Here is a 25,731-nt window from a genome sequence, read left to right on the forward strand (position 1 = left end):
AACCTTTTGGTAGACTCCTTGGGCTGATGCAGCTGCATAAGAACTACTCGCAACACAATATAGAAGAGAAACCATCTGCTTACACCTCAGTAAATAGAAGCATTTCACAGCTAGCAATAACTATATAAAACATTAGTTAATCTGCAGCTAGAGTGCTGCATACACAATTCACATTATAGAATGGGTCTGATTACACAAGAAAGAATACAGATTAATCAGAAAAATATAAATCTTAGAACTAAAAATGCTGCAAATCTGAAAAAAAGCAGAAATTGCTAGATGAACTCCACAGGTCTAGCAGCATTTGTGGAGAGTAAATAGAATTAGCCTTTCAAATCCAGTGCCTTTCTTCAGTCAGGATTAATATTGATGTTGTGAGGAATACAGAATTTTGGATGATGGATTGGAGTTGTTTTCTTTGAAAGAGCATATACTCAGAAAAGTTTCAATTGAAGTGTACAAAATTATAAGGAACCTAAGCAGAGTGAATAGGAAAGAACTATTGCCCTTGACAGAGAGGTCAATAAGCAAGGGGACTGTAGTAATTGGAGGCAGGGCCATGTTGGGTCTCCTAGACTATGAGATCCTTCATAGGGGCTGTTAACCTGAGCCAATCAGGGAGCTCTGGTTGACAGATATAAATAGGAGAGGCACTGTTTCTTACATAATTGGATTGTCATATATGTACAAATGTCATTGTTACTGTTTCTAATGATTGAAACTGGGATTTGAGGTTTGTCCTCAATTCCCTGAAAACCGGTTGAATGTCAGGATTTGGGGCTTGGCTTTGCCATTCCTCTCCCTTGTAAAATTGCTGTTTCTCTGTATACAGCTGTAAATGTTAATTGTTTTGTAAACTGTGAATGTTTAATAAAATAAAAAAACCCAGAGATTTTGTGGTTATGTTAGAGCCTGGGTGTCTCTGAAGAAAGGGCACACGATGTCCACCAGCATCCTTGAGCTATTCAGGGAGAGGTGGGCACAGCAAGGAGTGGAGTATATTATTTCTGTCCAACTCTGTTTTGATTTAATCCCTGCCCTCCCCTTCACTCTTTGATTACACATCGTTGCCCTTTGATTTGAAGGGCACTGCTTGTCACTGGCCACTTGGATGTTTCTTTTCTTCCTGGTGGTGGAAATTGAATAAAGATTTGCGCACCTTGTGTCTTTCAGTGTGTCTCACATCTGCACAAATACAACATGGGTGCTGGGGAAAAAAATAAGCACTACCACAGTTAGATGGTAGTGTGGGGGAGTAATGAAAACATTTTTAAAAATTAAACAGGACATGCACTGTTTCTTACGTAATTGGACTGTCTTATATGTACAAATGTCATTGTTACTGTTTGTAATGATTGAAACTGGGATGTGAGGTTTGTCCTCAATTCCCTGAAAACCGGTTGAATGTCAGGATTTGGGGCTTGGCTTTACCATTCCATTCCCTTGTAAAATTGCTGTTTCTCTGTAAATGTTAATTGTTTTGTAAACTGTGAATGTTTAATAAAATTTTAAAAAGGAGATTTCGCGGTTATGTTAGAGACCGGGTGTCTCTGGAGAAAGAGCACATGGTGTTCACCAGCATCCTTGAGCTGTTCAGGGAGAGGTGGGCACCGCAAGGAGTGGAGTGTATTATTTCAGTCCAACTCTGTTTTAATTTAATCCCTGCCCTCCCCTTCACTGTTTGATCACGCAGCATTGCACTTTGATGTGAAGAGCACTGCTTGTCACTGGCCACTTGGGTGTTTCTTTTTCTTCCTGGTGGTGAAAACTGAATAAAGATTCATAAACCTTGTGTCTTTCACTGTGTGTCACACCTGCACACACATACATGGGTGCGGGGGAAAAATAACCACTACCGCAGTTAGGAGGTAGTGTGGGGGTAAAGAGGGAAAAAACACAAAAAAAGAAAAAAAAAAGAAAAAACATAAAAAAGAACAGGAGTATCAGATATCCTATTCACATTGTGAACTGGCTCTGAGGGAGCTGGATCAGTGTCAAAAAAAATTAAACAGGAGATTTCACAGTTATGTTAGAGCCCGGGTGTCTCTAGAGAAAGAGCACACTGTGTCCACCAGCACCCTTGAGCTGTTCAGGGAGAGGTTGGCACCACAAGGAGTGGAGTGTATTATTTCCCCGTCCAACTCTATCTTGATTTAACCCCTGCCCTCCCCTTCACCGTTTGATCACATAGCATTGCCCTTTGATGTGAAGGGCTTGTGACTGGCCACTTGGGTGTTTCTTTTCTTAAAAAATAATTTAAAAAGATAAGCAGGAGTTTCACTGTGTCTCACACCTGCACAAACACAATACAGGTGCTGGGAGAAAATAAGCACTACAGCAGATAGGCGGTAGTATGGGGGTTTAAGGAAAAAAAGACAAAAAAGGAGTGTTAAAAGTGTCTGAGATGGGTCAGACAGAAAAAAATAAACAGGAGTTTCACTGTGTCTCACACCTAAAAAAAGAATAAACAGGAGATTTTGCGGATATGTTAGAGCCCAGGTGTCTGGAGAAAGAACACACGGTATCCACCAACACTCTTGAGCTGTTCAGGGAGAGGTGGGCGCTGCAGGGACAGCGTGTATTATTTTCCCATCCAACTCTATTTTGATTTAATCCCTGCCCTCCTCTTCACTCTTTGATCACGCAGCATTGCCCTTTGGTGAGAAGGGCACTGCTTGTCACTGGCCACTTGGATGTTTCTTTTCTTCCTCGTGGTGGAAATTGAATAAAGATTTGTACACCTTGTGTCTTTCAGTGTGTCTCACACCTGCACACATACAAAAAAAGAAAAAGAAAGAAGAGAAATAAAAACAGGAGATTCAGAGAGACTCCTCATTCTAGGGATTGGTTCTGAGCTTTGGATTGTGGTGCTGGAAAAGCACAGCAGGTCAGGCAGCATCCGAGGAGCAGGAGAATTGACATTTCAGACATAAGCCCTTCATCATGAATTTTTCCAAAATGTCGATTCTCCTGCTCCTCGGATGCTGCTTGACCTGCTGTGCTTTTCCAGCACCACACTCTCAACTCTGAATTCCAGCATCTGCAGTCCTCACTTTGTACTGGTTCTGAGCTGGTTTGTCCATGTGCTATGCACATGTAAATAAAGGGTGACTTCGTGATGGAATACTGGCCTAATTGCAGTTATTTCAGCAGTTATAATAGGTTTAATTGGTAGAAGGATTAGAAAGGAGTTGAGACTCTTCTTTGACTGGAGGGTGTCATTCAGACTGGTGGAGGCAAAGACCATAATTGTAGTTTAAAAATAACTTAGATATGCATTTGATTAGATTCCCTACAGTGTGGAAACAGGCCCTTTGGCCCAACAAGTCCACACCGAACCTCCGAAGAGTAACCCATCCGGACCCATTTCCCTCTGACTAATGCACCTAACACTATGGGCAATTTAGCATGGCCAATCCACCTGACCTGCACATCTTTGGACTGTGGGAGAAAACCGGAACACCCAGAGGAAACCCACGCAGACACGGGGAGAATGTACAAACAGACAGTCTGCCCGAGGCTGGAATCAAACCTGGGACCCTGGTGCTGTGAGGCAGCAGTGCTAACCACTGAGCCACCCTAAAGAATAATCTACCCAGACCCATTTCCCTCTGACTAATGCATCTAATAATTTAGCATGGCCAATTCACCTTATCTGTACATCTCTGGACTGTGGGAGGAAACCAGAGCACCTGAGGAAACCCACACAGACACAGAGAGAAAGTACAACCTCCACACAGTCACCCAAGGCTGGAACTGAACCCAGGTCCCTGGTACTATAAGGCAGCAGTGCTAATCACTGAGCCACATGCATCATTGCCTACAGAACTGTGGGCCAAAAGCTATAAAGTGTGATTAAGATAGATGACATTTTCTTGGCTGGCACAAACATGTTGGACTGAATGGTCTCCTTCATTTTACTGAACTTCGATATTTCTCTGTACACACCCATGTAACATGCAGTGTGTAGAGATGGATTACTGTCCTTAAGCTGGAGGAAAGATGCTAATACTTTAAAAATAGAATCAAATACCAAGTCAGTAATTTCATCTCGTCCATTCATTTAGGAGCACCCATTTTCATTTTATTAACCATACATGATCATATTTTCCCACACAGATTTATCCTTTCATCCTTTCTGCACATAAACTCCATTAAAGTCATAATTAGTACTCAGGCAAAGAGCAACAAAGTAACAAAAGTTATTGAAATTTTGCTACTAATTAAGATACCAAACTTCTGTAACTGAATTTGCATTAATAAAACATTGTCAGGAAAATATCAAGGACCAGAAAGAAATGCGAGGAAAAAAACTGCACCAAGTGAAAGAAAAAAAGGTAAGGGGATTTGGACAAATCAAAGCTGCTAGAATTAAGGATGGTCTTAAAGGAGGGGGTATCAATCAAAGGACATCAGCCAATGTTGACTTTGAATTGGGGAGAAAGTGAGGACTGCAGATGCTGGAGATCAGAGCTGAAAATGTGTTGCTGGAAAAGCGCAGCAGGTCAGGCAGCAGGAAGTATAAACACCATCACAGCCTATTCCCAATAAACGTCAAGGGACTAATTCATAGGAAGAAGGCATCATTAATTATTGCTGTTTTTCTCAAGCTGTCAGCAATACATTTGCAGATAACAGGTGTACCTGTACTAAGTTACCCATGAATTTTGATTGCTGGTAATGGATCAACTGCATGTTGGTATTTCTTATCAAACATGATGCCACACAACACAGGGCACACTTTTGTGACTTGTGTTAATGTTGCTTGTCTGCCATCAACTTTTAAGTTAGTTTCCAATCTACCTTAGCCAACTCACTTCCCACAGCTAAATAATTTGTTCAGATTTAAGATCCTGGTTTTGTACTTAGCTAAGTCACTTGCAAAACCAACATAAAATTAAATCATTTTGTGATCATTCTTTCCTAGAGGCCTTTCTACTACAAGATGAATAATTGATCCTATGACATTGCACATTTCTGGGTTTTAAATAGTCTATTCCTTAATTGGTTCTTTCATATTTGCATTTAGAAAAGTATCTTGAACTTGCTCTTCACATTATAATTGGAAATTTGATTTCCCAGTCTATATGAAGAATAAACTTCTCCAAGTTTACTACATTACCTTTGTGACAAAAGTGAGGACTGCAGATGCTGGAAACCAGAGTCTAGATTAGAGTGGTGCTAGAAAAGCACAACAGGTCTGGCAGCATCCGTGGAGCAGGAAAATTGACATTTCGAGCAAAAGCCCTCCATCAGGAATGGAGGCAGGGAGCCTTCAGGGTGGAGAGATAAATGGTGATGGAGGGAGAAGTGGAGCCGGGGAGAAGGTAGCAAAGAGTGCAATAGGTGAATGGGGGTGGGGATGGAGGTGATAGGTCAGAGAGGAAGGTGGGGGAAGGTAGCAAAGAATACAATGGATGCATGGAGGTGGGGATGAAGGTGATAGGTCAGAGGGGAGGGTGGAGCTGATAGGTGGGAAGGGAGATTGGCAGGTAGGATAGGTCATGAGGATGGTGCTGAGCTGGAAGTTTGGAACTGGGGTGAATGCCTCATCTTTCGGAACACATCAACCCCAGGGCATCAATGTGGACTTCACCAGTTTCCTCATTTCCCCTCCCCCCACCTTCCATGCCAATCTCCTTTCCGACCTATCCGCTCCACCCTCCCCTCTGACTTATCACCTTCATCCCCATCCCCATTCACCTATAGCACTCTTTGCTACCTTCTCCCTGGCTCCATTGCATCCCTCTTCCCCCACCCCCATTTATCTCTCCACCCTGGAGGTTCCCTGCCTCCATTCCTGATGAAGGGCTTTTGCCCGAAACGTCGATTTTCCTGCTCCTCGGATGCTGCCTGACCTGCTGTGCTTTTCCAGCACCACTCTAATCTACATTACCTTTGCCATATACGTTTCTGATTTTTTTAGATCATACTTTGTCTAATGCTGCAACTGCTCTTAGGGAACTTCCAACACAGTTTTCTGTCCCTTGTATTCCTCAGCTCTACCCAACCTGAATTCGTGGTTGCGGTCTTTCTTGGTGTAACACTGAGGCCATTGCCAGGCTTGGAAACTGACAATGGAAAATTAAGCAATGTCATTCACTGAATATCAAGGGGAGATGGTTAGACTCCATCCTATAGGAGTTGGTCATAACGTAGCGTTTGCGTCTTATGGATGCTTATCAATTCAAGTCTACATGGTGCCCAGGTCTTACTATGTGTGCTCAAGTACCTGCTTTCCCTTACATATCTAAGTTATTGCCTCAAACTCTTCAGATAGTAGGAAATTCTGCATTCTAACCATTCTCTGGATAAAGAAGTTTCTGAATTCCTTCGTGGATTTATTGGTGATTACCTTCTATTTCTAGTTTTACCTTATGGTTCTAGTTTTAGACTTGCACATTAAAATTCCCTTTGTTTACCCTATCTTTCTACCCTTGTTCTTCTAGGCAATGGAGCTCACAGGTTTAGAGGGTTCTGTTAAAGAAGCCTTGGCAAGTTGCTGCTGTATATCCTGTGAATGGTATGCACTGTTGTCACTGAGCAGAAATGATGGAAGGGATGAATGCTTGAGGTAGTGGATAGTAGTGCTGATTAACTGGACTGCTTTGCCATGGATGATTCTGGAGTTTCTGGAGTGTTATGAGTGCTGCAGCCACCAAGGCAACAGTATTCCAACACAGTTCTGACTTTTTCAACTTATATAATATCACAGATGTTCAAAACAGATCGTGATTCTGAATTATTTTCAATGAGCACACTGTGCAAGAATCATCTTGTGCTAGAAACCCAAGGGTAGAAGTTACTAAAATACTTAGAATGTATTTGCATAACTTTGTATTTTATTTGCTACAACTTAAGGTTACATGTTCTTTCCATAAATTCATTAGAAACTGATAATTATACTTAATGTCATTAACAATTTATAATTATGCTATACATCCCAAATCGCATCACTTGCCCAAATTTTGGCAACACTAGAAAGCCTAATACTACTGATTGGCATTTTCCAGCATGAGACAGTTACAATCTAGGTACAGATGATTTTTCTTGGATGTGGTAGAATGGTATTGTTTTAAACTGCCCAAAGACCTGTAGCTCCAGGATTCGCTAGCTAAGTCATCTGAAGACACACAACTCATGAAGCCTGGCAGACACCATTCTCACTTTGTATGACCAATGATCATAACTCTTCGCTAACTTTGACAGATTTCTTCAGGGCTGAAATCTTTTTCTTAAATTTGCTACAGGTCCTGTGGGTTCTATACAAAGCATTGGTCCTTTCTACAATTTCTTTTCAAATGACTGTCATCAGTTGCTTCTGGGAACAGTGATTAACAATCTCAATCCAGGTGTGTGTTCTTGCCTTCACTTCGTCCAGCAGTGAGTCCATCGACTGGTCAGTAAATTCTCACCACTTCATATAGGAAGGAGTTTTACATAAAACCCATAAGTACAAGTTTTAAACAAATTGTATTAATGAGTTGGAACAAGGATATGAGAAAAGTTATTAAATCAACTTTTTTCAAAGTAAAGTACAAATTAGAGCCCTGAGAATCTGCCAGGTTCAAGCATTCAATCAAAACATTCCTCTCAATGTCATTAAAGTCTGTGGAATTCTTTTCCCCAAACGGAAGACTGAATAAATTTAAGAGTGAATTAGGTAGATTTTGATTGAGCTTGTCAAAGGTCATAGGCAGGAAAATGGCATTGAGGTCACAGCCAGATTGACATAATCATCAAATAGTGAAACAGTCTCTGGTGCCAAATAGCCTACTCCTGCTTCTTAGTCCTATGTCCCATGATCATTGAAAGTACATCTCTCTCTCTGAACAGCCATTCATTATTGCATGTATGCTATTAATATCCTGCTGCCATCAGAAAATAACAGTGCACACACCAGTATCACTATACATAGCTATAAAAAAGTTTATGATTTATTTATGCATTTGTTCATTCAGCAATGACTAACTTATTGTGGTTTGGACTCTACTTTCTATTTCTGATTTTATAATCTAATTATCTAATCAGGACAAGACAATGTATTGAATTAATTTTCTTTATCCAATGCATTTCAGTCTGAAACTCTATCATTCTAACTTTTAATTGTGTATCAGGTTATGTACCGTAATCTTATCTTAGAATGTGCATACAAATCTCTCAATTACATCAAGTTATGGATTTTGAACTCCTGGAATCTTGCAGCACAGGAGGCCATTCAGCTATTGAAAGAGCCATCCAACCAATCCCACTTTCCCCATAGAACGCCAATATTTCTTTTTCAAGTATTAATTCAATCTCCTTTTAAAGTTCATATTAAATTGGTTTTCACTATTCTTTCAGGCAGTGCATTCCAGAACATAATTATGTTTTTTTCTGCATCTTCCCTTTGATTCTGTTTCCAATTACCTCAATACTTTGTTTTCTGGCTTTTCTATGAGAAGTTTCTTTTTATTAAAAATCCATCAAAATTTTGAAAAGCTCTTTAAAATTACCTCTTTAGTCACAATGCCTGCTTCATCAATTTGCAGTTTTAAAGAATTAAGAGTATTTTTAGCCCCTTTGGGAACTGAATGATGCAGTGCTTTAGGTTTTGAGTTAAATTGTGCATGGTCAAAGGTTTATAACGTCCTCTGCCTGCTGGCTGGGAACGTCCTATGTGAATCAAATTTTAGCCATCATGCCAGCAGTGAATGTTGACCTTGTGCATAAATTTACTAAATGGCAATCATAGTTGAAGAGGCTATAATGTGCTGAGTGGAATGGAAGTACTGGTGCTAAGAATGAAACAGATCTATGTTGTTGGGGAAGTGTAGAAGGAGCTTTACTTGGCATCTGTCACTGCTATACCTGGGCTTGATGCTGACACAGGAGGCCTGAAACATTTACAAGTGGTTAAAATCAGGTCCCATTCCCTGCCACTTACATCCCTCATCTGGATAGGACAGTGGAAATCCAGTCCTATTGTTCTCAAAGTCATCACTGCAACTAAAGATATAACAGTATGCAAAATTCCCCAATTTCCTTGCCTTTTCAGACCGAGTTTGACAGAAAACATGATCCAGCATCTTTACGTAACAAGAATAACTTTTTATTGCAAATAAACAGATTCAAATTACAGGTAAACAACTATGAACCATCAGCATGTAAATCTACTAGTTAAAACATTAATCCCCTTATAAAACTCCCCTTACACACACAAGCAGACAGACACAGGAAGAGACAAAGAAATTGGTCCTCTGAGTGGAAGGAAAAATCAGGAAGGCAGTTCAACAATCCTGGTCCTCAGGATTCACTGAGATGATCCTTTTGTCAGGGTTTGTTAGGCAATCTCTCTCTTTTCCAGATACTTTTACTTGCATGCAGGATGCTTAGAGCGATTGGTTCATAATTTATAAAGTGATGAACATAGTTGTTAAAAGCAACAGCTCACAGCAACTACTGAAGGGAAATAGTCTGGATTTCTTCAGTCTTTATGTGCTTTTTGCTGCAGAGATAACTTTAGCACCATTCCCTCAGGAGATCCGAAGGCTTCCACCTATTTTATTCATAACCACAAGTTATTCAGCTACGTCGGAGCCAATCATTGCTGGCAGATAGATCGGCGACAAATGATTATCACTCCATGGACCTATAAGCTACTTGTTTCTGGGCAAATCTCACTTTGTACACACTTGCTGGTTTTAGCTCATTTGTAATTAAATCTTCCCTTCCTGCTTGAATAAACAGCACTTCCAATGCATGTCTCCAACCTGCTTTTAAAAAGTGCAGTAATCGTTTTCACAATCCTTGATTTTTAAAACAATCTTTCCCCCATTTTAGTCCACAATCAAAAGTACAGAAAAATACAGTTTTTACAACTGTGTCGGCATGGGTTTCTTCCATCAGTCCAAAAATGTGCAGGTTAGGTGGATTGGTCATGCTAAATTGCTCTTAGTGTCCAGGGATGTGTGCAGGTTATGTGAATTAGCCATAGGGAATGAGGGTTATAGGGATAGGATAAGGGGGTTAGGTCTGTGTGGGATACTCTTCCGAAGATCAGTTGGACTTGATGGGCTGAAAGGCCTGTTTTCACACTGTAGGGATTCTCTGTTTCTATGAATAAGTATAAAATTTTAAAGTAAAATGTTTCTCATTTCACTTCAGTTTCTAATTTTTTTTTGCTTGTTTAAACTGTAGATGCTGATGATTTATTTTAGAAACTGACTGGGTAGATGTGTAACTGTTGGATGGAGTTGCTTTCAATTTTTTATGTATGTATAATTTAGATAATAGTGAAGCAGCAGCTCATTCTATATCCCAGCACAATGAAGTCAATGGAATCAAAGTGAAATTTTGCAAAATTTGATCCACTTGGCACCTTGATAAAATAAAAGTCTTGGATTTATGCAGCACCTCTCACACCCAAACATGTCCTAGAGTGTATGCCAATTAAGTTATTTTGAAGTATAATCACTGACAAAATGTGGGGAAACTCAACAAACATTGTGCGCATAATATGCTCCTATAAGCAGTAATGTGATAACTACCATGCTAAATTGCCTGTAGTGTTAGGTGCGTTAGTCAGGGGCAAATGTAGGCGAATGGGTCTGGATGGGTTGTTCTTCGGAGGGTCGCTCTTCGGAGGGTCAATGAGGACTTGTTGGGCTGAGGACCTGTTTCTATACTGTAGGGAATCTAATCTAATCAAACTAGAAGATCTGTTTCTGTGATTTGGTTGAGGGGGTAAATACTGATTAGGAAGTTGGGAAGATGTGGGGGGAAAAGATGCTTTCTCATGGGTAGAGTTCACCAGTGGAACCAAACTTCTAGAATGTCAAGCCTTTGATATCTGTTAAGATCAGTAGGCACACAAGAAGTTTGTTGGATGTGGCCTTTGATTTCGTTGTGTCAAGTAGACTAATTATAGGGCGTCACAGTGGCTCAGTGGTTAGCACTGCTGCCTCACAGTGTAGGGACCCAGGTTCAATTCCAGCCTTGGGTGACTGTGTGGAGTTTGCACATTCTCCCTGTGCCTGCATAAATTTCCTCCCACAATCCAAAGATGTGTAGATTTGGTGGATTGGTCATGCTAAGTTGCCCATAGTGTTCAGGGATGTGTAGGTTAGGTACATTGATCAGGGGTAAATAGAGGGTAGGGGAATGGGTCAGGGTGGGTTACTTTTTGGATGGTTGGTGTGGACTTGTTATGCTGAAGGGCCTGTTTCCACATTGTAGGGATTCCATTTATATTTTGACTAGGAAATTGTTCTCAGATTTGGTGAATAGCATTTAACAGCCTAGTAATACTTAACTCGTATGGAACGTCAGTATAACTACTTAGATTTAACTTTAAGACGTTTCTTCAAACTTATTCTTTTGATCAAGCTTTTGATCACGTGTCGTATTCCCTAATATGGCTTGTTATCACATTTTGTAATGTTCCTGTAATGTGCTTTTGGTTGTTTTACTATATTAAAGGTGCTATACAAATGCAATGTCACTTTGTTCAATTTCAGGTTAACATGTTTAGTGCTGTGATTTACATGTCTGCTCTTTCTTTAATTATTGTTGAAACGAACTGAGTTGCTGTTAATTAGACAAACATTTCCAAAAATAACTTCCTGCTCCTTGCGGCCTCAAACAATGAATATCTTTGAGTTACATTAGAAATAATATCATCTCAACTGAAACCACCTAGAAACCAAATATACTTCCTACTTAACAAGCATAATTATTGAATGAGCGAATACACGATTTCCCCTTATGCAATTCATTGACAAGGAGGGGACTGCTTGAACATAGGTTATACCAAAAAGTAATGATGACATCTTTATCATGCCTTATCAGGTATATTACACACTCATCTCTGAGTCAGAAGGCTCGGAGTATAATTCACATTCCAGAGGCTTGAGCACATTTTCAAAGATGACAGTCCAGTGAAGTAACTCAGGGAGTCTTGTATCACCTTAGGAATGTAGGAAAAGCAGTAGGCCACTCTGCCCATTGAGCCTGCAATCATGGCTGATGGAATATTTCAAATATGTTTTGCTCACCCCATCCCCATTGTGACTGGCAATCTATCAATCTCTATCTTAAACGTACTCAAAAACTGAGATTCCATTCCCTCTGTGGTAAAGAATTTGAAAGGTTCACAACCCTCTTGGTAAAAAAAAATTCTTCTTATCTTGAACCTAAGTGGCATCACCCTTATTTTTAAATTGCATCTCCTGGTTTTCGACTCACCAGCCAAGGATCTATCATTCCTATACCTTTAAATATTTTATAGATTTCTATAAAATCATGTCTCATTCTTCGAAATTCTTGAAAATATAGGCCCGGTTTGCCCAATCTTTCTGCATGGGATAGTCCCTCTATCTGGGAATAAGTCTGTTGAACCTTCGTTGTACAGCTTCTATGGCAATAATATCTTTCTTGAGATAAGGAACCTAAAACTGCACACAGTACTCCAGGTGGGCTCCAACCAAACTCCTATATATTGAAGCAAACCTTCACTATATGTTTACTCAAATATTTTTCAATAAAGGCTAACATTCCATTTGCTTTCCAAATATCTTACTGCAACTGTATGTTAACCTTCAATAACTTGCCTTGCATAGTCTCAAGAAATGTTGGTCTTGTGACCCTTCCCAGCTTGAACCTCTTAAAGACTTGAGAGGAACAGATAGGATGGAGATAGAGAAATCTCATCATTCTGCAGTGTGTACACTGTTGAGGGACCTGTATGTGGCTCCTCTGGCTAAGTGCCTCCTGGCACTGTCCTGTCTCCATAAGAAAGTGGGGTTACCTGCACTATGACCAGTGCTTGCTTCCTCCTCTCCAATGGTTTTACTCTTGAGGACTAATCCTGGCCCCCTGAGGTTTCTGGTCTTGTTTCTCTACTGTAGCCGCCAACCTGTCAATGGAGGCAGCCAAACAGTTGCTTCAGAGCGAGGAGTGCTACAGTATCTGCAATACCTGCCTGCCAATCTTGGCCATCCCTGAGTATTTCCATGAAGCCACTTATAATCGGGACACAGGGTCTTCTCCTGCCATGAGCCGAGCAGGTGTCTAGTTAGAGGCAGTGCTTAATGCAGCACACTATAGTCTAGTAAAGGTTAGTCTGAGTTACTACAAGTAAGTGGTACTTACACAGTTGCTAGGACAGAGATGTCTTTGTATTCCTGCAGGACTTGTCCCAATCCTCTATGCATGGTGAGTATTCTTTCCTTGTGGGGGTTAAGAATTCTGCCATCCAGAATCCCCTCACTAGTTCACCTTCACTCCACCCTCTTGTAGAATGTCATCTCCTGTTATGACATAAAGGGGGCAAATGTTAGACACAAGTGGATGGCATGACTATTAGTGCTGATGCATAAGGGGAAAGGAGTTGGTATGTTCAGAGGGAGTGAGGAGGCAGTGTGGAAAACATATAGGGTTCGTAGTGTGGGAGGATGATGGGATGTGGGAAGAGAATGAGTGAAGCTGTTGCACGCAAGGGGGTGTCAGAGCAAAAGTCAGGTGGGGGTGAATGAAGGAGCAGAGGCAGTGTCAGTGTGAGATAGCAGAGAGCATAGTATGATACTTACCCTGGCAACAGGGAAAATGCCAATTATTTTCTTTCAGCACAGTTTCCTTCAACCCTGGAAGGGCACTGACCCAGTAATGATCTCTGACCAGGCATCAATGGCATGATCTCCTCTGGGAACAGGACAGCACTCAAGAACAAATCCTTTAATCAGGCCCTTCAGGTCCCTATGCAAAACTCATCCAGGTCTGGTTCAGGTTCTTGAAGATGGCACAGTCACAAGCTGATCTTATGGTGGATGTTGGTGAGTGGCAAGTTCTTTTGGGAGCAGCATGAGGTAAGATAGGATGGAAATAAGATGTGATACTTGCTGTTGGATCAGCAAAGGCAATTTATGTGGTGACTTTGCAAAGACAGTGAGACAAACTGCTTTACCCCACAGTGACTTTCACTCCATCAAACTTGTAGTTTAAAAAAGTAAGTAATTTGCTTCTCTGCCATTTCTCTATTCCCCATGACACACATTTTCCTGACTCTGCCTTTAATGATCCTACATTCGCTTTAGCTAATTGTTTCCTTTTGAGGATCGAAGTCTTTTCTGAAATCTAGAACTCCTTGTCTCCACCCAAAGACGATCTATGACATCAGTTGTATGGGTGGAACCAATGTAAGATAAATATTAGCCTCTTCAGAGCCATCACCTTATACAACAGATGGCGGGGCAGCGGTGGGGGTTCATGTGAAATCCTATAGTGACCTTCCTGCTAACTATCCATGCATGATATCTACAATGGTCCTGCAAAACTTGGCTTCCACCCAGCCCTCCTTAATCCCCAAACACTAACAAAGTTTCAGTCCATAGCTGAACACCTACTCAAGCTGCAGGGAAGGTGGTGGCACAGTGGTAATGTCACTGGACTAGTAATCCAGAGCCCCATGTTTATGTTGTAGGAACTTCAGACTTAGAAGTAAAAACAAGCCTAATGGCGACGATATAATTAGTATCAATTGATTGTTGTAAAATTCCATCTGGTTCACTAAAATCCTTTAAGGAAGGAAATTGGCCATCCTGATCTGGTTTGGCCTACATTTGACTGCACACATCAGTAATGTGGTTGACTCTTAACTGCTCTCTGGGCAATTAGGAATGGCTAATAAAAGCTGGCCTAGTCAGTGATGCCCATTTCCTAAAAATATTTTTTTTATTAGAAAAAGAACCAGTAGGGTCCACCGCTCAGTTGTGCTACTGGTGTGTCTAAATGGCCAGGTTCGGATAGGCATCAAAAAATGTAGTGCTAGAAAAGCACAGCTGGTTAGGCAGCATCTGAGCAGCAGGAGAGTTGACGTTTCAAAATAAGCTCTTCATCAGGAATAAGGGGCCCCCTGCATTCCTGATGAAGAGCTTATGCTTGAAACATCGACGCTCCTCCTCCTCGGATGCTGCCTGACTGGCTGTGTTTTTCCACTGCCACACCTTTTGACTTTGATCTCCAGCATCTGCAGTCCTCACTTTCTCCTAGGTTCTGTTAGGTGATGAGTTGAGATGAGACCTCCTATCTGTGAGGAGTGTAAATTCAATATCCAGCCTATTAATGGCCATCAGGTTGATAAATGTCTATGTGGCAGCCTTTCTTTTCAACATTTTTTTGGGGGCAGAGAAGAACAATGCCATCTCATATAATTTTTGATACACATTAATTTTATATATCTATTACATGATTCCTGTGATTAGCAGGGAGAGCCTCTACTTTCCTTGTGGCATTGTTTCTTCATGGTCATTAAAAATATTTCTAAAAATTCAAATCTATTTTTCTAGTCATGTTTTGCCAAGATCTCTTCTAGACAGGGTTGGCCAGGTTGAAAAATGACTGCTGTTTCTCACTCAAAACTCCCAAATAAATATTGCAGTTCGATCTCAATTATATAATTGTAACAGAGCATGCATATGTTAACATTTTCCTCTTTTTAAATATACTAATCTAATTTCTTCAAAGTATGCCCTCTTCCTCAGTAATGGGCTTCAGCTCTACAAGTCTACCATGGTAGATATAATCCGTTACGAATTATTCAAGTGGCCCTCCACCAAACATTTTCTATGGCTATTCAATGACATGCTGTGAGAGATCCAAAATTGAGAACAGTAGTATGAATAAAATCCAACTGATGTCTTATATTGCTGTAAAGAGACATGTCATTGATTTTTTTTGTCTTGCACACATTAGAACACAATCACAAGAATATAAAATTTCTTATTTATATTTCATGAGAAAGATGTGCTGTTTGGGTGGCAAGTTTGCTCTGATTGGTCAAGATGTTACCACCAGGGAACCAAGATTTTGGAGCTGGTTGCATGGATGGAAAAGCCTACTCCTGTTCCTAATTCATATGTTTGTAAAATTTGGTTTGGTTGAAAAAGACTTAATACCTGTCAGAAACCTACTATTGCAAGAGGTAAGCCAGAGTGAATTCATTACACGAAACTTCCAAACTCAAGTGTTTCAATGAACCAGAAGGAAAACACCAGGCCAACAATGTTTCCAGCAGAATGATAAGCACGTTCTTGACAAACAGAACACAAATTGCTAAAAAAACTCAGTAGGTCCAGCAGAGTTTATGTTTTGGGTCTTTCAAAGGTTGTAATTGTACCAGTTTCTTTGACAGCTTATTGCATACATACACATGCAAGTTGCATAAAAAGGTTGTCCCATAGATCACTTTCAAATCTTTTGCCTCTCACTTTAAATCTATACCTTCTAGTTTTGGACTCCCTTTCCCTGGGATAAAACTTTGGCTGTTCCACGCCCATGACGACTTTATACTCTTCTTTAAAGTCACCCCTCAGCCTGCGACACTCCAGGGAAAATAGCCCTAGCTTTTCTTTATAACTCAACCTTGGAAACATCCTTGTAAATCATTTTTGAACCCTTTCAAGTTTAACATCTTTTGTCTAGCAGGGAGACCAGAATTAAACGCAGTATTCCAAAAGTGGCTTAACTTACGTACTGTACAGCCGCAACATTACATCCCAACTCCTATATTCAATGCACTGACCAATAAAGGTAAGTCTACCAAATGTCTTGTTCACTACCCTGTCTATTTGCAATTCCACTTTCAAGGATTCTGAAGAGGTCACTGGACCTAAAATGTTAACTTTGATTTCTCTCCACAGATGCTGCCAGACAGCTAATTTTTTTCCAGCAATTCGTTTTCGTTTCCGATTTCCAGTGTCCACAGTTCTTTGCAATTTTTTGTTAAGCATATTAATGATTTCTTTGGGACTTTTCTAAAATCCTAAGCACATGCCAGTTCTTTTTCTCATGACCTTTCCTTCTGTATCATTTGTGAATTAATGAGTAGTTGCTGTTATAGAGTCATAGAGATGTACAGCACAGAAACAGATCCTTCAGTCCAACTCGTTCATGCCAACCAGATATCCTAAGCTAACCTAGTCCCATTTGCCGGCACTTGGCCCATATCCCTCTAAACCCTTCCTATTCATATACCCATCCAGATGCCTTTTAAATGTTGTAATTGTACCTGCCTCCACCATTTCCTCTGGTAGCTCATTCCATACACACACCACTCTGTGTGAAAATGTTGTCCCTTAGGTCCCTTTAAAATTTTTATCCTCTCATCCTAAACCTATGCCCTCTAGTTCTGGACTCATTATATTTGGGTTTGAGAAATAATCCTTTATTCTATCTTTTTTTAAATTTACAAGAAAATCTGTCTTGTATCACTGGACTTCTTAAAACTTCTATAATGAATTAAAAGGTGGAAAAATAGAGGAATTATCCCACCATCTCCTATTAGTCCTTAACAGAATGGGAGTGAAGGGGTCAGACACTGAGAATGAAACTTTTGAGTGGGATGAAGTTAAATGATATTGTTTACTGAGAGATAACAGAGTGAGAAAATTCAAGTTACTGCTATGATCAGAACAGGAACTAAAAGTAATAGGATGAACTCTGAAGGTGTAGGAAGATATAAGCACCACAAAATCTACTTAACTAAAATTAAACTACAAACATATTTAATAAATACTAGCTTAAATTACATTCAAGTTACTTAAATTAGATAATGTCTTACTACTTTATTCTCTTACTCATCACACCTCCACTGAGGCTCCCATCCCTGGGAGTACCCCTACAGTATCCATATTCTTTTCCTTCCAGTCTCCTCCTCCCGGGCTCCCACGGGCACCCATAAAGGTTCCCACGGCTATACCACGGGCCTGATTAATATTGCCGACATGTCAGTTTCAATATAATTTTAAAAGGACCACCACGTCCTACAAAACTGTTCTGTTTTGTGGTGTACCATATTTGTGAGGTAATCTTGGAGGAGATGCTCCATCACCAGCCTCTGCCACCCCATAAGACCTGGTGATTTTTCTGACGTCCAATTTAGTAAAATGTTCTTCCTCGCGCAATGGGCAAGGATATTACAGTTTCTTCCCATGTTCTCCCAGAGAGGGCAAGTTTGGCAGCCCCAAAAGAAGAATTACTGGATTCATGTTAATTTCAGTCCCCAGAATGTCCTTTAACTCCCTTACTATAGCACTCCAATATCTTTGGATCTTGCAACATGACCAATAACAATGTGTGAGAGTATCTATATTAACTTTACATTTGGGACATTCTGGTGACACTCCTCTTTTAAACTTAGCTAGCCTTTCTGGTGCCATATGAGCCCTGTGTAAGATCTTCAATTGCATAGCTTGTGCTCTGTTACATACTGAAATTTTCCTTACATTCCCCCAGATATCTTTCCATATCTCCGGTGAAATGTCCTGTCTTGGTTCCACGTCTTACAGAGTCCTTCCATATCCCCCAGAGCACGGCTTTTCTGTAAATGATATGAAGTACTAAGTGAAAGAGTACCCGTACACCAAAGTACCCTTTTCTCCACATCTGATTTATAACATTGGGCCAGGAGTGTGGTCTTCCTCTGTATATAGTCCCTTATCTGGAAGTATCGGAAAAGGTCTTTATTGGATAATCCATATTTCTGACTTAACTGACTGAATGACATCAGGACCTCTCCCTCGAACAAATCTCCCAAGGCTTCAATATCAAGTCATATCGATTCTGAATTCCCCCATACCCAGTCACCAACATATGTTAACAAAGCACTTATTTGATATTTCTTCAAATCTGGAAGATCGATCCCTCCTTCAGCTTGCAAAAGCTGTAATTTAGTGAATTTAATTAGAGGATGTCTATGACACCAAATAATGGACCCTAGCCAACCATTAATCCTCAGTAATACTTGTCTAGATAACAGTAATGGGAGCATTCTCATGGAATATAGCAGTCGGGAAAGGACATTCATCTTAATCAGAGCTATTCGGCCCAACCATGATAATGGTAATCCCTCCCATTGCTGCAAATCCTGTTTTATCCTCGCTAGTAATTGTACAAAGTTAGACGTATACAGCAGGAAGGGATAATAAAAATTCCCAAATACAGAAAACCTTTTGATGACTACCTAAACAGGAATTGCATTTTATCCTTTAAGTTAGGCATCTCCACTAAGCTCCCTACTGGCATGGCTTCTGATTTTGTGAAATTGATGCTATAACCAGAAAAACTACCATATGACTTAATTGTTTGGATCAGACCTTGTAAATATGCCTTAGTAGTTTCCCAAAGTATTGCCGGATTACTAGCTGTACCTGAATTAATATCCCAAAAGGTCATGAATTCCCTTATAACATATTCAATAAATTTACTATCCCCTAACAAAAATGAATCCATGTGCCAGTGACGTGTATTTGCTCCACCGCTCTTGACTTTAATATCTAAGTATACTGGCGCATGATCCGAAACAGCTATATTCATTATTTTACATACAAACATTTTGTCCAGACCATCAGATGGCATAAAAAATATATCAATTTGTGTATGACATTTGTGTGGGTTGGAATAGAACATGAAATCTCTTCAGTTAGGGTGGAATACCTTCACACATCCACTAATCCGAACTCATCACATATGTCCATCAACTGTTTAGACTGCACTGGCGTACCTGCCAGGCCCTTTGGCACCCTGTCAAACTCTGGATCTATAAGGCGGTTAAAATCTCCTCCAATAATCATACGACAAACCCCAAGATTCATTAATTTAGCCACTGCATCGATCAGAAATTTAAGAGGGTGTGCCGGGGGACAATATACATTCAGAACACCATCTTCTTCTCTACATATTAGGGCTTTCAAAATAATAAACCTTCCATGATCATCCTTAATCTGCTCCTTTGCTTGGAAGGGGAAGTTCCTTCTGATCAGTATAGCTACCCATTACTCTTAGAACTGAAGGATGAGAAAAACACCTTATCATCACTCCCCTGCTATCATTTCAAATGTTCCTTGTCAGGTGCATCTCTTGCAGCAGGGCAATATCCACCCTTTCCGTCCTGAGGCTCGACAAGACCTTCTTTCTTTTAACAGGAGAATGACTCCCTTTTATATTCCAGATGCACCATCTGAACAAATCACTAACCATGGTCATCTAGGACAGCCCTTGGTTTCCCAGGAGGAAGGAACTTATCTGAAGCGTGACGAGTTACAAAGATACTAATTCTATAAAATTTAAGAACTATTCCTATAGAAACAACTACATCTAAGAAAATAAACACTACGTTTAACTGAAACAAATACCCAAATAATACCCCATTCGCTCGGGATCTTCCCCTCTGCCTATAGAGGGCACCCTACCCAATCCCTATTACCATCTTAATCCCCTCTTGCTGAGGGAGTTAAGATTTGTTATTTACTTTCTGAAACAGTGGCTACCCATTCGCCCCCACACATCTTAGTCACAAATATAGTCACACCAAATGCAAAATCAAAGAGATAGTATTAAAAAAAATCCTAGATACTACCTGGCTGATGGATTTATAAAATAGTTCCCACTTAACAAATTTACAACAAAACCATACATGTACAACTAATAATCACAAAAAAAGAGGAAGAGTGAGAGGGGGAAAGGGAAATAGAAAGGGGGATAATTAAAAAGGCCCCAAACCAATGTTCACAATCATGACCCCTCCCCTCCCATCCCAACTCAGGTCCTTCAATTCAGAGATTTCACAAAGTCCTTCGCCTTTTCAGTGGAGTCAAAGTTTCCACATGGGTGAGATGTAAAACGGTTGGATACTTCATGGAGTATTGGATGTTTAAGTTCCTTAATTCTTTTTTAACATCATCAAATGTTCTTCTCCTCTTGACCAGGGCTCCTGAAAAATCTTGAAAAAAAAATAATCTTTGAACCTTTATATTAAAACTTGTGAATTCTTTCCCAATCTTCTTGCTGCTTCCACTATTAACTGTTTTTCTTTATGAAACAGGAGCTGCACTAGGACCACACAGGGGCGCTGTTTCAGCCTGGACCTGTGTGTTGTGATCCAGTAGGCCTGCTCAACACCGACCAGATCCGACTCCAACTCTAGCTGCAGAAACTTCGGGGTCCATCCCTGCAGGAAGCCAGCAAGATCTTCGCCTTCTTCACTTTCCAGGAGGCCCAGATCCGTAAGTTTTTTCTTCTATTTTTATTTTCTATATTATCGACTTGATCCTGAAGGAAACGAATCTGGTCTTCCAGCGTTTGGGTCGTTCCTCCTGAGACCTCAGCCAGGGTCTCCGATGCTGCAGTCCTTTCCTTCACTGCCTCCAATCTTCGTTCCAGGATTTGCATTTCCTGCTCATGTTTTTTTTAACATGGCAGAAAGTGGCTCTACTGTTGCTTGAATCCACTCTCTGAGTTTAGCTTCGTCCGGAGGCTCACTGAAGATGTTACCTAGTATGGTAACGAAACGTCTGAAAATGAACCTTCCTGCACAGCAAGCAAACCTACATCCGGAGGATATAAAATCTTTGTGAATTGGGTGAGGATATCATGAGCAAATCATACTTGAAAATGTTTCAGTTTATTCAGTGCACCAATGCCCATCATGTATTGACTAAATGTTGCAACTTCATTGATACAAGTGCAAGATTTGACGACCAATAAGAGTTGTTTTTGTAAGTAACTATTTTGCTCTGCTTGTTTTTTTTTCATTGGAAATGAGTATAACTGGTTAGGCTAGCATTTATTGCTCATTCCTAATTATCTTGAAGAAGGTAGTGATGGTAAGCTATCTTCTTGAGCTGCTGCCGCCCTCGGAGTATAGGGATGTCCACAGAGCTGTTAAGAAGGGAGACTGAAGATATTTGATGCAATGACAATGAAGCATTAGCAAAATACTTCAAAGTCCAGATGATGAGTAGTTTGGAGTAGAACTTGCAGACAGTTGTGTTCATATATATCTGCTTCCTTGTCCTTTTTGGTGATAGAGGTTGCAGAGTTGGAAGGTGCTATCAGAGGACCCTTGGTAAGTGACTGCACTACATCTTCTGGATAGCATACACTGCTGTTACAGTGCGTTGGTAAGAAGGCAACAAATGTTGAAAGTAGTGGTTGGGGTGAAAATCTAACAGCTGCTTTAACATGGATGATGTCAACTTCTGCAGTGTTGTTAGAGATGCACACATTCAGGCCAGCGGACAGAATTCAATTACAATCCTGACTTATGACTTGTAGGTAGTGGATTGGTATTGAAGACACTGGAGGTGAAGTTAGTTGCTGGAAAATGTCTAGTCTCTCACCTGGTCTTGTAGCCATAAAATTTAGATGAGTGACCCAGTTCAGTTTCTGATCAATGGTAACCCCTAGGATGTTGATAATGGAGGATTCAGTGATGTAACTTCACTGAGCGTCAAAGGTTGATGGTTTGATTTTCATCTGATTTGGTCATTACTTGGTAGTTGTGCAGTGCAGACATTACTTGCAACTTATCAGTTCAAGCCTGGATGTTGGCCAGGACTTGTGGTATACTAAAATGAACTGCTTCAATATCTGAAAAGTCATGAATGTTACTGAACATTGTGTAATCATCAATAACATCCGCTTTCTGACCCTAATGATGGAAAGGAGGTCATTGATGCTGCAGCTGATTGGGGCTAGGACACGATTCAGAGGAAATCCTGCAATATGTCTTGGGACTGAGATTACTGATCTGCGATAACTGTGACCAACTTCCTTTGTGCTTTTTGTTTTATTATTTAAGCCTGTATCAATAATTTCATTATTATTATTTACATTGTTACCTCATTCCATTATTCATACACACAGACTGCTGTTATACTTGCATGCCGGGGAGAAGGATGGCAGTGTATTGAGGTGCAAAATGCAGAGAATCTTCTACCCTTTGCCATTCGCACTACCAAAATTCATAAGATGGAGTTGTTAGCTTTACAATGGAGTAGTGGATACCCACGAATCAGAAGGCAAATTACCAAGCATAAATATTTGGTTTAGGAAAGAATGCTGGTGATGCCCAACATCAGAAATGGTTTACTTTGTAAAGGTGCTACCTTTAAAGAACATATACATTTTTTAAAAGGACTTCTGAGTTCCATCCATCAGTTTGGCATCACAATGAATACTAAGCCAAACCTTTCTAAGAATCGTCAAGAAGCAACCTGTTGGAAATCCTTGGCTCCAGTCCCATTTTAACCCTCATTTCCTAATTTTGTCCATGGCAGGCACCATGGAACCACGAAAGTAAGGCCAGCAGTTGGTGTCTGGATCCTAGCCTAATTAGCAGCACTTTCATTGCAAACTTGCCAGAGTTAGTCTGTGTCAAAAGACTCACAAATTTTTTACTGAATTGGTGTTATGCTTATACAAGACATACAGCATTAGCAGCTTCATTAGAGAATTAACTCTGCAAATTTGCTTCTCACAAATGATGGCACAGTTCCTTTGTAAATTAATGTTAATATCATACCTTTTCTGTTTTAGAAATCACAAGTACCAAATGAAAGTGTAGTTTCTACTGTGTTACTTCTTTCCTTATTCAACTTTCTGAACGCCAACCCAAAAGGAGTATTTAGTAAAAATGGTACAAAACTGAAAGAGGCTGAGTCACAATTTTAGACCAACAAGTGTAGACTTTATGTAATCTAAATTTTGTCAAACCCTGCTTTCTGGATAGATTCCATTCTTCAGTTTCTGTCTCCTTTGCAAGGATGCAAGCACCACACCAAACTGCAAGCAGTTCCAAAGGTAGCCTTTTTTCTCAATTTAGGATTCCCAGTCAGCATGGCTGATAAGATCTTAGTGTCCAATCCATTTCACATTACTCTGTTCTTCCCCTCTGCTGAAAACCCATTAAAGGTTTCATTGTCTGCAGCCTCCACATCAGCAGCATTCATATAGATGACAACATTCGCCAGCAACCACCAAATACATCTTCCCCTTCCCACTCTTTTTCAGTTGTCTATGGAGCCTATTCGCTTCACGATACCTATTTCCACTTCTCATTCATTCCTCATAAACATAGAACATGACAGCGGAGTAGAGGCCCTTCGACCCTCAATGTTGCGCCGACCTGTAAAACCAATCTGAAGCCCATCTAACCTACACCATTCCTTTCTTGTCCATATGCCTATGCAATGACCATTTAAATGCTCTTAAAGTTGCCGAGTCTATTACTGTTGCAGGCAGTATGATCCATGCTCCTACTATTCTCTGAGTAAAGAAACTACCTCTGACATCTGTCCTATATCTATCACCCCTCAACTTAAAGCTATGCCCCCTCGTGCTTGCCATTGCCATCCTAGGAAAAAGACTCTCACTGTTCAACCTATCTAATCATCTTATATGTCTCAATTAAGTTACCTCTCAACTTTCTTCTAACAAAAACAGTCTCAAGTCCTCAGCCTTTCCTCATAAGACCTTCCCTTGTTACCAGGCAATACTCTAGTAAATCTCCTCTGAACCCTTTCCAAAGCTTTCACATCCTTATGCTGCCACAATAATGTGCTGAGCAGAACTGTATGCAATACTGCAGAGTTTTGTACAGCTGCAGCATGACCTCATGGTTCCAAACCTCAATCCCTCTACCAATAAAAGCTAACGCACCATATGCCTTCTTAACAACCCAATCAACCTGGGTGGCAACTTTCAAGGATCTATGTACCTGGACACCGAGATTTCTCTGCTCATCTATACTACCAAGAATTTTACCATTAGCGCGATACTCTGCATTCCTTTTACTCCTTCCTAAGTGAATCACCTCACACTTCTCCGCATTAAACTCCATCTGCAACTTATCTATCTTATATTAACCTCTCATTTTCAATGCAAACAAAGGAAGAACATTAAAATCCCTTTCACCTCCTCACTTTTCACTGTCCAAGGTCCCAGATACTCCTAAGTGAATTTTTGTTTTTGCAAATTAAAATTCTGTAATGTGGTCTGTTCTACATTGGAGAGGTAAACACCCACAGACTAGGTGACTGCTTTGCAAAACACCTCCATTTAGTTCCCATGTACAATTACAAGCTTCTGGTTGCTTGTCACATTAATTCTCTGCCTTACTCTTACCTTTCTGTTCATAGCTTGCTAGAGATTCTGCGAAGTTCAATACAAGTTCGAAGAACAGCTCCTTATCTTTTGTCTTATACTCTACAGTTTTCTGGACACAACAGTGAGCTCAAAAACATTAGATCATAACCTCTGTCGCTATCTTAGAACAGGAGCTGGCTATTCAGCTCTTTTGAACCTAATTCACCATTCAGTTAGGCAATGACTAATCTGTGGCCTAAATCCATATGCCTGATTTTGGCCCATAACTCTTAATAACTTTGCTCAGCAAAACAAAACTATCGCAGATTGAAAATGAACATGTATTCTATGTGCCTCTTTCACTCCCTTCACTTCTTTATCCCTTCCAGTTGCATTCAGATGGTTCATATACACCAATTCATATTTGGCCATTTTTGTTTCTTCACTGTTAACGTTTTTTGGCTTCCAATTAAAGCTGTTGGACTATAACCTGGTGTTGTGTGATTTTTAACTTTGTACACCCCAGTCCAACACCGGCATCTCCAAATCATGCGTTTTTTGGCGATTGCATTACAATTTTTTTTTGTTATTTAATGTCCTCAGACCTGCTCCTTAGTTCCTCTCTCCTCCTCCTCCTCGAAACTTTTACATCTCTGCATCTGTTCAGTCTTGATGAAAGCTAATCTATCTGAAGCGTTAACTCTGGTTATGCTGTCTGACTTGATGGGTGTGTGTTAAAAGCTACTAGTGCATTCTTGTACTAAGTATAGAATTCAGCAGATATGACATCTACTTTCTGTGAAGAATAATAGTTAATGCCAGCAAGGGGCA

At 40.3% G+C, this 25,731-nt stretch overlaps 1 long non-coding RNA gene across 1 annotated transcript; it reads right to left on the bottom strand.

Annotated features, from left to right (window-relative positions):
- Positions 1-9,182: 9,182 nt before the first annotated feature.
- Positions 9,183-25,195, bottom strand: LOC140493504 (uncharacterized). The gene is made up of 3 exons (XR_011963696.1): positions 24,940-25,195; positions 13,132-13,289; positions 9,183-9,538 (listed from the first exon to the last, which is right to left on the bottom strand). It is a non-coding gene; the product is annotated as an uncharacterized lncRNA (long non-coding RNA).
- Positions 25,196-25,731: the final 536 nt, after the last annotated feature.

This window comes from Chiloscyllium punctatum, chromosome 2, assembly GCF_047496795.1.
Source record: "Chiloscyllium punctatum isolate Juve2018m chromosome 2, sChiPun1.3, whole genome shotgun sequence".
Taxonomy (NCBI): Eukaryota; Metazoa; Chordata; class Chondrichthyes; order Orectolobiformes; family Hemiscylliidae; genus Chiloscyllium; species Chiloscyllium punctatum.